At 51.0% G+C, this 13,621-nt stretch overlaps 1 long non-coding RNA gene across 1 annotated transcript; it reads left to right on the top strand.

Moving 5' to 3' along the window:
* The first annotated feature begins 996 nt into the window (after nucleotides 1-996).
* On the top strand, nucleotides 997-10,329 carry LOC144240169 (uncharacterized). The gene is made up of 4 exons (XR_013337634.1): nucleotides 997-1,549; nucleotides 2,890-3,127; nucleotides 9,345-9,408; nucleotides 9,833-10,329. It is a non-coding gene; the product is annotated as an uncharacterized LOC144240169 (long non-coding RNA).
* The last annotated feature ends 3,292 nt before the right edge of the window (nucleotides 10,330-13,621 follow it).

Genomic DNA, 13,621 nt, shown 5'->3' with positions numbered 1-13,621 from the left:
GAACACAAGGGCCTCAGCGAGCGAAGGGGCTGGACTGAAGCGCTCCGGACACTCGCAACGCTGGCTGGAAAGCGACAACAAGCGGCCAGACGCGCTGCGGCGAGCGCGGGGCCTTCCCAGCGCAGAGGCTGGTTCAGGCCCGCCCGGGCACAAGTACGGGCTCCCCGGGGAGGGGCAGGGGCTCAGCCTTCCAGGCCGGGGCTCGAACACCACAAGTAAAACCGCGCGGCGCCCCGGCTGCAGGCGAGCGCNCAAGCCGACAGCCGCTTGACTTCCGCTTCCGGAACGCCAGCGCGGGGCCGGCCTGCCAAGTCTCGCGAGATCGCGGGCCCACGGTGCAGCTTCCTCCCGGTTCCTCGGTCTCCCGAGCCCGGCGCCGAGCGCGGTTGGCGGCTCGCCGGGGGGTGGGGAGGGGGAGGTGCCCACGCGCGCTCTCAGCCCGCTCTCCTGGACCGGACACCGCTGTGCGTGAGGCCCCGCGCCTGGGGCCGGCGACGGGCGGGGACGTACGCTGAGGACACGTGCGGGGAGGGGAGNGACCACCACCAGTTTCTGCTTGGGAGCTTTGACGTCCGCGGTTGGTGCCGCTTCCCCGTACTTGCTCCTGTCAGCTGACGGGAGCCTTAGGTCCTCCCCCCGCAGTCATCGTGGCATCCGTCCCTCCCTACCCGCCGCCCGCACCCGCTCTCGTCCTCGCCCTCGGCGGGCAAGGGCAGGACTTTCCGGCCCTACGGCTCCCTTCGGCTGTGAGTAGAGGTCTTCCCGGGTCCCCTGTTTAAGGGCGTAATTTGTGAACTTGAATTCAAAATTCAGACCTTGTTGGGGCGCCTGGGTGGCTCAGTCGGTTGAGCGTCCGACTTCAGCTCAGGTCACGATCTCACGGTTCGTGGGTTCGAGCCCCGCGTCGGGCTCTGCGCTGACGGCTCGGAGCCTGGAGCTGCTTCACATTCTGTGACTCCCTCTCTCTCGGACCCTCCCCTGCTCATGCCGTCTCTCTCTCTCAGAAATAAATTTTTTAAAAAAAATTCAGACTTTATTTTCTGCTGTTCCCGTTTCCTCCTCCCTTGTCGGTGGGGAACCAGACCATCTGAAGCCCCTCCTGCCCCCCTCCCTTTACCTTCCAAAGATTGCTCCTGGCTCTTTCTCCTTAGGAACACCCTTCCCTCCCCATCTTACGCTGTTGAAATTCTGTCCATTCTTTAAAGCCAAATAGTGACCTCTCCATCTAGCAATAAATTCTCTTTCTACTGAATGTCCATCATACTTTCAAAACCGTTCTTCATGTATTCATTCCGTTATTATCACTTTCTAGTTTTGAACTAAAATTGGGTGTACAGTTCATCCCCCTACTAGACCATAAACAGACCTCGATCATCCTGCATCCTGGAATGGGTAACACTGTGCTATGTATAAAGTGAGCACCCGGTAAATGCAGAATGAATGTGAAGCTGCGAACATTCCAAGCCATGCTTTCGAAACACTGAGCTAGTAAAAGTGCCTGGGATGGACGAGGAGCTGGGACAGTCTTCACCCCCCTTGGATAGTGAAGGTGAGAGGCGGAAGAGCAGGTGGAATAACTGAGTAACGCTCTCCTCAGTAGCTGAGTGGATGGTTGGGGGAGAGGATTGTAAGCTTGAGCAATGGGGACGGAAAAGGGATAGCCATAGGGTGAATTGATTTTTTTTTTTCTTTTTAATGTTTATTTTTGGGAGAGCGCAAGTGGGTCAGGGGGAGTGAGAGGGGGACATAGGATCGGAAGCGGGCTCTGAGCTGACAGGCTGACAGCAGTGAGCCCCGTGTGGGGCTCGAACTTGCAAACAGCATGATCATGATCTGAGTGGAAGTCGGACACTCAAGTGACTGAGCCCCTCAGGTGCCCCTAGGGCGAATTGGTTCTAGATCAAAAATGAGCTCAGAGCTTAAACAGACTTGGAGAAAACGAGATGGCTGAAGACAGAGAGGTCACGGCCCAATATGTAAATGTGTGAGTCATCCATGAAGAAACAACAGATGAAATCCTCAATGTGTATGATCTTCCAAAAGAGAAAGTATTTATAGAGAAGAGCAGAAGGCCAAGGCCTACGCCGCAGGAAACACTCATATTTAGGAAAGAAGGAATAGGAAATATAAACTTGAAGAAAAGATTAGAATAAATGCATGGTAGCAATGTAACAGCGGAAAAACTCAGAAAACTGCTTCCCCACCTGGTATCAGGAGTCAGGGAGGGTATATGGAAAAAAGGGCTGTTGAAGAGCAGTTTGCCGGCTTCCTTGTGACTTTATTGTACTATTTCTAGGTAACGAGGACTTGCCCAGGAAAGAGTGTATTTCTTGAATTTCGTACGCACTTAGGAGCTTCAAGCCTCTCAGACTTTCTGTGAAGAACTGTAGATATTCTAACCAATTTCAAATGAAACTATTTCTGCCCATAGTGTTTTCTTATATTCCGATATTTTATCAGTTTTGTATCTCATTTTCTAGCATCATTAGGGAATAATTTGTTCCATGAAAAGGAATTTTCCAGATAACTGACATTTAGCCTTTACATGTTAAAATGTTTTCACAGGAACCACTTAAAAATTTTTTTAATNTGCAGGGCTTCAACGCACAAACTGTGAGATCATGACCTGAGCCCAAGTTGCACACTTAACTGACTGAGCCACCCAGGTGCCCCTCACTGCAACCGCTTTTGATAGAAATGTACATAAAACATAGTACTTCTCTGCCATGAACATGGCATATGGGCCATAATTTAAACTGTGCTTGGCAACTAGAGCTGTTCCAGCATTGATTAGTATACTCTGCTGGATAGCAAAGTCCTTGGCCCTGTGGACACATCTGGAAGAGTCTGCCCTATGTTAGTTGACTTTTTTTTTTTGGCCTCTGTTAGCGTTCTGTCTCAATGGCTTTTCTTCAAGCAACTGTAAATTACCCTCATTTTACCCATAATTTCAAGCCTCACATCGACCCAGTGATCTGGAGGCAGAAGACACCAGCGGACGTCCCCGGGGAATCCTGGCCGCAAAGGAGGCCTTTCAGGGGCTGTGAGCGACTTTGGACAATGACCACATTAAAGATGACAAAACCGAGGCTCCAGTGGTGATGCAATTGGTTCAAGGCCACAGCTGGTAAGTGGCAGCAGGATTTGGATCAAGTGCTGTTCCTTCCACAGTGAAACACTGTCTTCTCCTTTTCCCTCCCTGCTCCGCACCTCATGAGCCACGTTACCCAGCTTTGCTGTGGCACAGCCCAAGCTCTTCCACTCCAGGAGCCACATGGAGCCACGGAAGGTGGGACTCTGCCCCTGTGGCCTCCCCACCAAGAAGTGCAGCCAGGACCACGTTCCTATTTCCTCACATTCCTCGCCTTCTAAGAATTCATTTTAATTTTTTAATTCATTTTTATTTTTAGAGAGCGTATGAGCAGGGAGAGATGCAGACAGAGAGAGAGAGAGAGAAAAAAAACTAAGCAGGCTCCACGCTGTCAGCACAGAGCCTGACTCGGGGCTCGATCCTGCCAACCATGAAGTCATGACCTGAGCTGAGATCAAGAGTGAGATGCTCAACTGACTGAGCCACCCAGGCACCCCTCGTTTTTTGTGTGTTGTTTTTTTTTTTTTTAAGCTAATGCTCTGGGAGATGAAATGACTTCTCCAAGCTCCTAGAATTGGTCAGGGCAGAAGGGGAGCTGAAAACTCGAGGCGTTCCTCGTGGATTTAACAAATATCTTTTGAGTATGCGTTAGATGCCGGGTACTATTCTGAGTCCTGGAAACATCCATGAGTAAGGATAAAAGCCCTGCCCTCAGGGGGCTTCCATTCTAGTGGGGAAGATGAACAGGTGGAAAAGTGAACACGAAGGAGAATTGCAGGGCAAGAGAACGGAGGGCAATGAGCAGCCACTGTGGAGAGCATCACCAGGCAATGTGTGAGCGCATGGTGTTCATCTCAGCCCCTTTCCTTGTAAGGTGGAGCCCCTCACACTTTGCCCGATCAGGAATGTAAAAAGGGAAATACTTCGTTTATTTTTAACATCTGTTTCTTTCATAGTGAGTAGAGGAATCTCTCATTTCTGGGACAAGAAAGATAGGGCTTACATTGTAGGTCTTAGACTGTGCCCAGTGGCAAAATTGAATTTCTGTATCTATAGCTTGAGTTGGAATTACAGACTCACAAATTGTCTTTCTGTCTTTTTTTTATTTAAAAAAAATTTTAGTGTTTATTTATTTTTGAGAGAAAGAGACAGAGTACAGGCAGGGGAGGGGCAGAGAGAGAGGGAGACAGAATCTGAAGCAGGCTCTGACTCTGAGCTGTCAGCACAGAGCCTGACACGGGGCTCGAACCCACGAACCGTGAGATCATGACCTGAGTCGAAGTCGGACGCTTAACCGACTGAGCCACCCAGGCGCCCTTTTTTAATTTTTAAAAACATTTATTTATTTTTGAGAGAGAGAGAGAGTGTGAGCAGGGGAGGGGCAGAGAGATAGGAGACACAGAATCCGAAGCAGACTCCAGGCTCTAAGCTGTCAGCACAGAGCCCGATGTGGGGCTCAAACTTGTGAATCTTCAGATCATGACTTGAGCTGAATTCAGACACTTAACCGACTGAACCACCTTTCCCTGCCCCACCCCAAGCCCCCACCCCATCCATACGCACACTGACCATCTTGCACAGAGCCAACCACATGGCTGGAACCCAATAAATAAGTTCCTAAACAAGAATTAAATGATGATTGCCTTCCACTCACTTTTTCAGACCTAGGCTAATGTCAGCATGTTTCCCCGCTCGATTTTATCTTCTTTTTTAAAATTTTTTTTAATGTTTTTATTTATTTCTAAGAGAGAGAGACAGCGTGAGCCGGGGAGGGCCAGAGAGAGAGGGAGACACAGACTGAAACAGGCTCCAGGCTCTGAGCTGGCAGTCAGCACAGAGCCCGACGCGGGGCTCGAACCCACGAACCGTGAGATCATGACCTAAGCGAAAGTCGGACGCTTAACCGACTGAGCCACCCAGGTGCCCCTCGATTTTATCTTCTGCAAAATGGGAATAATAATCCTCCCTACTTCTCTGCCTCATGAGGGTATTATAAGAATGAATTACTGCATTTATAAAGTGCTTTAGGCTCAAGTGAAGAAAGATGCTATGCAGATGCTAGTGATAATTAGTCATTATATGTTACATAAATATTTAATTGCCAAGAAAACATTTCTTCTGTATGAGGCATCGGTTCAGATTCACATCTGTACTGCTGTGGCTTTAATTACACAGAATTGTTCTGATCAGAGATTACAAGGTCCTAATGCAGTTCCGCCCCTCAGTGTCACCTTCCCATGTGAGGAGTCCTTTGTGTGGGGGACTTTTTTCTGTGGGAGTGTAGGAAGCAAGCCAATGCTGGCTAGTTTGCAACCTGAGTTTTAAGTTTTTTTAAAATTTTTTTAAGGTTTGTTTATTTTTGAGAGAGCATGAATGAGGAGGGGCAGAGAGAGAGAGAGAGAGAGAGACAGAATCTGAAACAGTCTCCAGGCTCTGAGCTGATGGTACAGAACCCAGTGTGGGGCTTGAACCCACAAATCATGATACCTGAGCCAAAGTCTGATGCTTAACCAACTGAGCAAACCAGGTACCCCTTAAAATATTTTTTAAATGTCTATTTATATATTTTGAGAGAGAGAGCAGGGGAGGGACAGTGGGAGAGAGAGAATCCCAAGCAGGCTCCGCACCATCAGCACAGAGCCCAGTGCAGGCTCCATCTCACAAATCATGAGATCATGACCTGACCCAATGTCAAGAGTTGGACATTCAACCAACTGAGCCACCCAGGAGCCCCCGAGTTTTACTATTTCCCATGGAAGCCAGTTGGTAGCCTCGAAGAAATCACAGAAGAGGGACAGGCCCGCAGTCTTGGGAAAGAAGAGGCTGTGAATTGGGCTCAATAATTTGGAACTCAAGTCTTGAAGATCTGTGATTGTGACATGAAGGTTTCTCCTCTCCTTTCCCCGAAGGCTGGTATGTAAATAAGGGCACAGGTTGTGTTTTCTAAGTGGAGGTGATTTGGCTTCAAGTTGTGCAGTATCCGCCTGATTCGACTCCGCCCGTCCGTGACGGCTCTCGTCTCTAATGTGTCTCTAATGTCCATCGTTTGCTTTGCCCGGCTGCTTCTCTGCCAGCTCTCATGATCTGCCTCAGTCTTGTTCCCACCTGCCTCTTCGTAGGCATGTGGATGAAGGTCCCATAGAAAGGACCTCGGGGGGCGCCTGGGTGGCTTAGTCGGTTAAGCGTCCGACTTTCGCTTAGGTCATGATCTCGCGGTTCGTGGGTTCGAGCCCCGCGTCGGGCTCTGTGCTGACTGCCAGCTCAGAGCCTGGAGCCTGTTTCAGTCTGTGACTCCCTCTCTCTCTGACCCTCCCCTGCTCATGCTGTCTCTCTCTCTCTCTCTCTCTCCTAGAAATAAATAAAAAAACATTAAAAAAAAAAAAAAGAAAGGACCTCGGAAATGTGCAGAGAGGCCAAGGGACCTGGCCAGTTTCACTCCCCTCCACGCCGCCATGTGCTTTTCTCCAGGTAGTTTCCCAGAATCTCTTTCACGGAGGAGAACAGTTCTAAGCCCCTGGAAGCAGCACGAGCAAGTCAGGATCTTTATCTGAGGGTCAACTTCTGCATCTTCCCACTTCCAGGAGGTCCCCACCCAGGGTCTTGACGGCCTTCTTGTCTTTGATGACGAGGCGGCCTGTACTGACCTCAGGTGAAGCCAGCCTTGTCTAGTGATCTGCCCAAAGGAAGGTCCAGGGGCGCCCGGGGGGCTCAGTCAGCTAAGCATCCGACTCTCGATCATGACTTCTCGGTTCATGAGCTCAAGGCCCACGTCAGGCTCTGCGCTGACAGCACGGAACCTGCTTGGGATTCTCTGTCCCTCCACTGAGTGCACATGTTTTCTCTTTCTCAAAAAATACACTTTTTTAAAACTTTTAAAAATGTTTGTATTTTTAAGAGACAGAGTGTGAGCAGGGGAGAGGCAGAGAGAGAGGGAGACACAGAATTCGAAGCAGATTCCAGGCTCTGAGCTGTCAGCACAGAGCCCAACACGGGGCTCGAACCCACAAACCATTAGGTCATGATCTGAGCCGAAGCGGGACGCTTAAGTGACTGAGCCACCCAGGTGCCCCCGACCCCCAAAATACATATATTTTATAAAAAAGAGAAAGGTCCAAATTATTTCTCGTTTTGCAGATAGAGTTGAGGCTTCCGTCTCAATTCCCTAATCCCATACCTATGGTGTGACTGCTTCCCGCCCCTTTCCACCTCTTGTCTGCCAGCGTCTTGCTGCTGCTGTGCCTTTGATCAGTGCGCACCCTGCTCTTCCGGTCTGTGCTCCTGCAGTCACTCCTTCCATCTTCTCTGTTTTNCTGTAAACTTGCTCAAGTTTCTGTCTCGAAACAAAACCGATACCCTGTCCTCAATCCTGTGTCCTCTGAACATCTCGGATCTCCTTTCCCCACGCGGTGCGTCCCTGACAGAGAGCCCTCCACACCTGCAGTAGCACTTCGCCCCCCCTTTCTGTCCCCAGTCAGGCCACTGAAGCCACTCTGGCAAAGCTCACTGGGACAGACCTGAGCTGGGGCCAAACGCAGTGACTTCAGTTTATTTAACGTCTGTGACGCTTTCCTCTCTCTCCTCCCCACACCTTCTCTCCTCGTTTCCAGGTTTCTCAGGATCCTCCTCCGCCCCAGGTCACTGCCTCCGCTCTGCCTCCTCCTTTCCTCTACTTTACCTGAGCTCTAGACTCATAAATACTTCTGCCTGCTAGAAGTTTCTATCTGCTTATCTGACCCGCACCTCCAGCACACGTCCACACGTGAGTTCTTCTTCCCGGACCTGTTCATCCACCTCAGGCTCCGCTTCTGGACGCCGTGTCCCTCCCAGTTACCCGCAGCGAAAGCCGGCGGCCGTCCTGGACTTCTCCCGCCCGCTACCCCCACGCCGTCTCCCCCCGTGCCCGGGGTCCTCAGCTCCTGACCGTCTCTTCTGCCACTGGTTCTGACCCTCCTCCCTCCCTATGCAGACCGGGCGATAGCCTCTAACGAGGCCTGTACCCGTCTTTGCTCCCTGCCAGACACCAGGCACCTGTCCACCCCGCTGCTGGGTGCTCTTCTGTAATTATTATGAAACCTACAGAAAGGAATTGATAAGGTATAGCCAATTCTTGTGTACCAGCCAGCTCAAGTAGGTTCTTTCTTTTTGTTTATTTATTTGTTTTGAGAGAGAGCACGGGGGAGGGACAGAGAAGAGAGAATCCAAGCTGATAACACAGAGCCCCACTTGGGGCTCGATCCCACAAACCATCAGATCATGACCTGAGCCGAAAGTGAGAGTCGGATGCTTAACCAACTGACTGAGTGCCCCAGACTAGGTTCTTTCCAGAACACAAACCTGATTACATCTATCCCTTGATTGACTCACCTTTCACGGGGTCCTGATTACTTCTAGGACACACTCCAAGCTGCTGAGTGTGGAATTCCAGTCCGGTAAGATCTAGCTCTGTCCTCTCCGGCCAGCCTCATGTGCCACGCTCCCTGAGTGCACGAAACGCACAGCCACGTCAAAGAGTTTCAGGATCCCGAAGGTCTTTGTGTTGTGTTGTATCTGTGCTGTCCATTCCATTTGCAGTGCCCTCCCCGCTCTGGCCCCCCCGTAAGCCTTAGCCCATTATGGCCTCCTCGGGGGGGGGGGCTTCCTCAGCGCACCCCTCTCTGCCCCCACCTCCGGGGAGAACCGATGATCCCTTCCTGTACGTCTTTAACGCATATAGTCACGTCTGACTAAATTATAAATTCCTAGAGGGTAAGACTGTCTCTTTCGCATCTTTGGCAATTAGCTTGGAGCCTGGTGACCTGATATGTCATTCGTGCTCAGTTAATGTTTACTGATCTGGCCCCTACCTTCCTCTCCAGTTTTAGATTTGACCAGTCTTTTCCCACTTACTTTCTCCCCTGCTCAGGAAACGCTCAACCATATATAAAGTCTCCGCCCCCGGCCTGTGCACAGTTGTATGTCCCCTGGACACCCCCTTATCGGGCGCCCATGTCACCTTGTAGAACCTGATCTCCCTGCTAGGATATAGGTGCCGGGAGCCCGAGGACCTCCTGAGCCGTCTCTGCCTCCCCAGCACCCAGTACCCGGCGCCCGGCCCTGGGGCCGGCACTCACGGCGGAGCAGAGCGATTGTGAGCCCCCAAGTGACGGAGTTAGGCTCACTGGTTCCCAAGTCCTCCAACTCCCAAGCTGTATGATTTGAGGTTCCAAAAGCTGTGACACAATCATGACATAATCTGCAAGTTCTCTCCCAACAGGTGGCCCGAGCAGTGGAAATAGATGCAGTTGGCAGTTGGCAGATGCAAAGGGAAACACTTGACGGTGAGTCAGAATGAAGGTGAGCGCCCCACGGGGTCGGGAACATCGGCCCAACAGCGTGCGCGGGAGGTCACAGGCTCCGGCTGCGCGCTGCTCGCTCGGCTCCACATGCCCCTCGGTGACACGTGTGCCTTCAGAGCTTCTCCGAAAGACGTCTGACAAGTTCCCCGTGACTAGGCCCCCATGGGCTGGACACGACCTGAAAGTACATTATTTCTCTGTAGTGAACATTACTTCCCCCACGCCTTTGGCATTTCACTTTAATTTGCTCATTTTTGCGAACTGCCACACAAAGTTTAGTCATTTATTTAACATGTGGTTTCTGTTCAGATCGAACTCTCGGAAAAAAACCCAGATCTAAAGACTTTTTAGGACTTGTGACCTTGCTTGGTTTTTTTATCGCTCCATATGCATCTACCATTTCCAGCATATTCCTAGGCTAACTGTTTGGGGGAATGGAGAGAAGTGACAAAATGTGGAACACAATCTCGGGACCTCGTCGAAGAGTCAAGCAGAAGATGGTCATGTTGTGGCATGCGCGTGATGGACGACAGAACGCGGGAACCCCATGCAGTGCAGGGGAAGATGCTTCTAGCGGGACACCTAAGTGTAGACCGGCTCCCGGATGAGAACTCAGAGCAAAGTAAAATTAACCCAAAGATATTTAGGGAAGGTGGCGGGTCTCCAGCAAGTGCTCGAACACACACACACACACACACACACACACACACACAGCCCGTGCACAGATTTGGGGTGTGGACGGTGGAGACAGGCTACTCTTTCTTGAATATTCTTCAGAGCCAGACTCCAAGGCTTCTCCATTTACCTTCAGGCCGACTCACACAGCTCTGTCCCACCCTCTGTTCCCGGCCTGCCCCCCAGACCTGCTGTGTCACCTCATCCCTGTCGTGTTTGGAATGTGAGTTGTGACCTCCACCGACTTGAGGAAATGCGTGTCTCTCTTTGACTTCAGCAAATTCCAGTTAGACATTGNATCTTTAGCATTTTTTTTTTACTTTAACAGTTTTTTTTTTAAATGTTTATTTATTTATGTAGAGAGAGCGAGCAGGGGAAGGACAGAGAGACGGAGACGGAATTCCAAACAGGCTCCATGCTGTCAGCGCAGAGCCTGACGTGGGGCCCAAACTCATGAACCATGAGATCATGACCTGAGCTGAAATCAAGAGCCGGATGCTTAACCGCCTGAGCCCCCCCAAGTGCCCTGAGATCTTGAGCGTTTTGGGGTGGGAGGGGCTTTGGCTTCCCTAGCAGGCCGACCTGAGTGACTGTCGCCAAGAACAAGGCTCGGTTTCCTTATTTCTAAAATGAGGTGATAATGATTGATATTTTCCACCGCGGAGATGATGATAATAAGGGCTAAGAAATGTTAGTTAGTGCCCCACACCTCCCTTGAGGTTTCCCAAACCGGAGTGAAACCAGCTCCGACCTGGCTGGTTTGAGCAGGGACGCGTTGTGATGCAAACACTGGGCCACAGCCTTGTGACACCTGTCACCTGTCACGAACGCTGCTACCTATGCTGTTCACTGAGCACGGACTGCATGCCAGGCTTTGGCTAGTGCTCTGCACCCACATTATCTCGTTATCCTCAGAGCAGCCCACCGAGGCCGAGAGCTGTCTTGTTCAAACAAGGCTTGGACGTGCCAGGTGACCTGCCCGAGCTTGCCCAAGCAGCAGGGAACCCACCCTCTCCTTCCCAGGGACAGGCCACCAGAGAAGCTAAGGAACAAGACGTGTGAGCTGGCGTTTTGGGGAGCCAGCTGTCCGACAGGCCAGTTGGGGTGGCCCTCTGTGGTTGAGAAGTGAGAATCCAGGTGTTTGCGGCAGCGAGCGAAGCAAGCGGCGTGTGCTTTCATGTGAAACCACTCGAGCTGGAACATGGAGTCTGTCAGGTATCGCGTGACAGTGGAGACGTGGGTCAGGGTTACTTTCACTTTGGTTTATTACCTTTTTCTTTTTGAGAGGGAAAGAGAGAGCATAAGCAGAGGAGGGGCAGAGAGAGAGAGGGAGAGAGAGAAACTCTCGAGCAGGCTCCACGATCAACGCGGAGCCTGACGCCAGGCTCGATGTCATGAACCGTGAGATCATGACCTGAGCCTAAATCAAGAGTCAACCGACGCTCAACCGACTGAGCCGCCAGGCACCCGACTTTGGCGTATTTCTGAAGCAGGAAGAAGGCAATGCAAGGCGTATAAATGAGGAAAGGAATCAGGAAGCTCTTTTTTGGTTCTTTTTTTTTTTTTAGTTTTTTAATGTTTATTATTTTTGAGAGAGAGAGAGAGGGAGCACAGAATCCAAAGTAGTCTCCTGGCTCTGAGCTGTCAGCACAGAGTGGGGCTTGAACCCACGAGCCATGAAATCATGACCTGAGCGGAAGTCACCCCCAGGAGTCTCTCTGACGCCTGCCTCTTCCATATCTCATGTGGGCGTGTCTCAGCCCACACAAAGTCCACCGGGTCAACACCTACAGACCCGTGTTTACTGCTTATCACCCAGAAAGAACTTGTACCTCCATGTAAAGCCGTCCGTCTGCTACTCGGAGGGAGGCCGTGTCACCTGGGCCCGATAGCCATATCCTAGGCCTTGAACTTCCTGTTGTGTGTGCTAGAATTTACAGCCATCTCCCTTTCCCCCGGTCCTTTACTTCAAGGCCTGACAATTTTCTGCTTATGTCCATTGGGCTGCTGTCCGTGGGCAGGTCTGGCCGTGGCCAACTATAGACACACAAACGTAAAGTTACAGTCTGTTGCAAAAATTGAGGAATGCAGGGGCGCCCGGGTGGCTCAGTTGGTTGAGCGCCCGACTTCGTCACAGGTCAGGATCTCAAGGCTCGTAAGTTCGAGCCCTGCGTCGGGCTCTGTGCTGACAGTGTGGAACCTGCTTCAGATTCTCTGTCTCCCTCTTTCTCTGCTCCTCCCGCTCTCACGCTTTCTCTCTCTCAAACATAAATAAATATTTTAAAAATTCTTTCTTTAATTGAGGAATGCAATTTGTATTCTTACCCAGAGGGCCACTCCAGCCTCAGGCAGAAGAATTTATGGATGGCCACAACCAAAATCGTGTTCAAAAAAGCAGCTGATAGAGAAAGAAAGCAGATCAGTGATTGCGGTGTTTGGGTGGAGCGAGGGACAGACAGACTACAGGTGACCGTGAAGGAGCTTTTGGGGGGTCTGTGAGAACGTCCTAAGGCTGGATAGTGGCGGTGGCTGTACAAGTCCATAACTTTGCTGAAAATCCTGAACTGTACGCATATGCTGGGTGCATTTTATGATGTGTAACTTACACGGGAGGGAAGAGAGCGGCTCTGGGTTTGCTTGAACAGATGGCGAGCACTTAAGTGAAAGCCCAGTGTATCGGACCACGGAACATAGAAGGTCGGGGCCCAGAACATGTTAGGGGCAGGAGTAAATGCTTGGAATCTTAGTGTTCAAACATCCAACCGTGAGTCATCTGCCTCCTGACATGTCCCTTCAGAGAGATGACAGTCGTAATAGGAATAATGGCTCTGGCCGGAATGGCTGGTTCACCCCGCCCCCCAGTTCTCCCCATCCACAGGCAGGNTGTGAGTTCCCGGACCAGAAGTGAACTGACCTCAGCAGAGTCAGAGATTAATAATACCAAGAGCCATAGCTTCTTGCTTCTAGGAATCCTTTAAAATCCATTTGAATTTTTACATAAATTTTCTGCTGCAAGAGTTGTCGCATCCAGAGAGAAATGTCAGGGTAAGACATTCTCAGTGCCACAATTACTAAAATTTGAAAGGGTGTCAAAGTATAAAAGCAAAACAAAAAAAAAGACACTCTTAGTGGCTGTGCCTCCCCAACAGCATCTGTCCACCTCCCTCTGTGTGTGTGTGTGTGTGTCTATGTCTGTCTGTCTCCACCTCCACCCACCCCCTCCGTCCCCTGCCCTTGACCTCCGCCTGTCCCCTCGCCTGGTTCATGACTGAGGGAATGGCAGTGTTAGCAACAAGCATCACGCACCCGGCCACGGCGGGAGGAGACCACGGGCCTCCTCTCCCCCCTCCCCTCCCCCCAGTGAGCCCAGGCCTCAGCTGAAAACATCCAGAAACCAGAGTTGCCTGCTATTCACAATTGGCTTCTGCTGGCCGAGCTTGCGTAAGCTCCTAGCACACCGGTTCCTCAGTAAACCAGACGCTGGCTCATTAGCTGAACGAGGCATGTTCTTTGTGAAGGG

The sequence above is a fragment of the Crocuta crocuta genome, unplaced genomic scaffold (assembly GCF_008692635.1).
Source record: "Crocuta crocuta isolate KB4526 unplaced genomic scaffold, BGI_CrCroc_1.0 scaffold7, whole genome shotgun sequence".
Classification (NCBI taxonomy): domain Eukaryota; kingdom Metazoa; phylum Chordata; class Mammalia; order Carnivora; family Hyaenidae; genus Crocuta; species Crocuta crocuta.
This window is presented reverse-complemented; position numbering and strand designations above follow the sequence as displayed.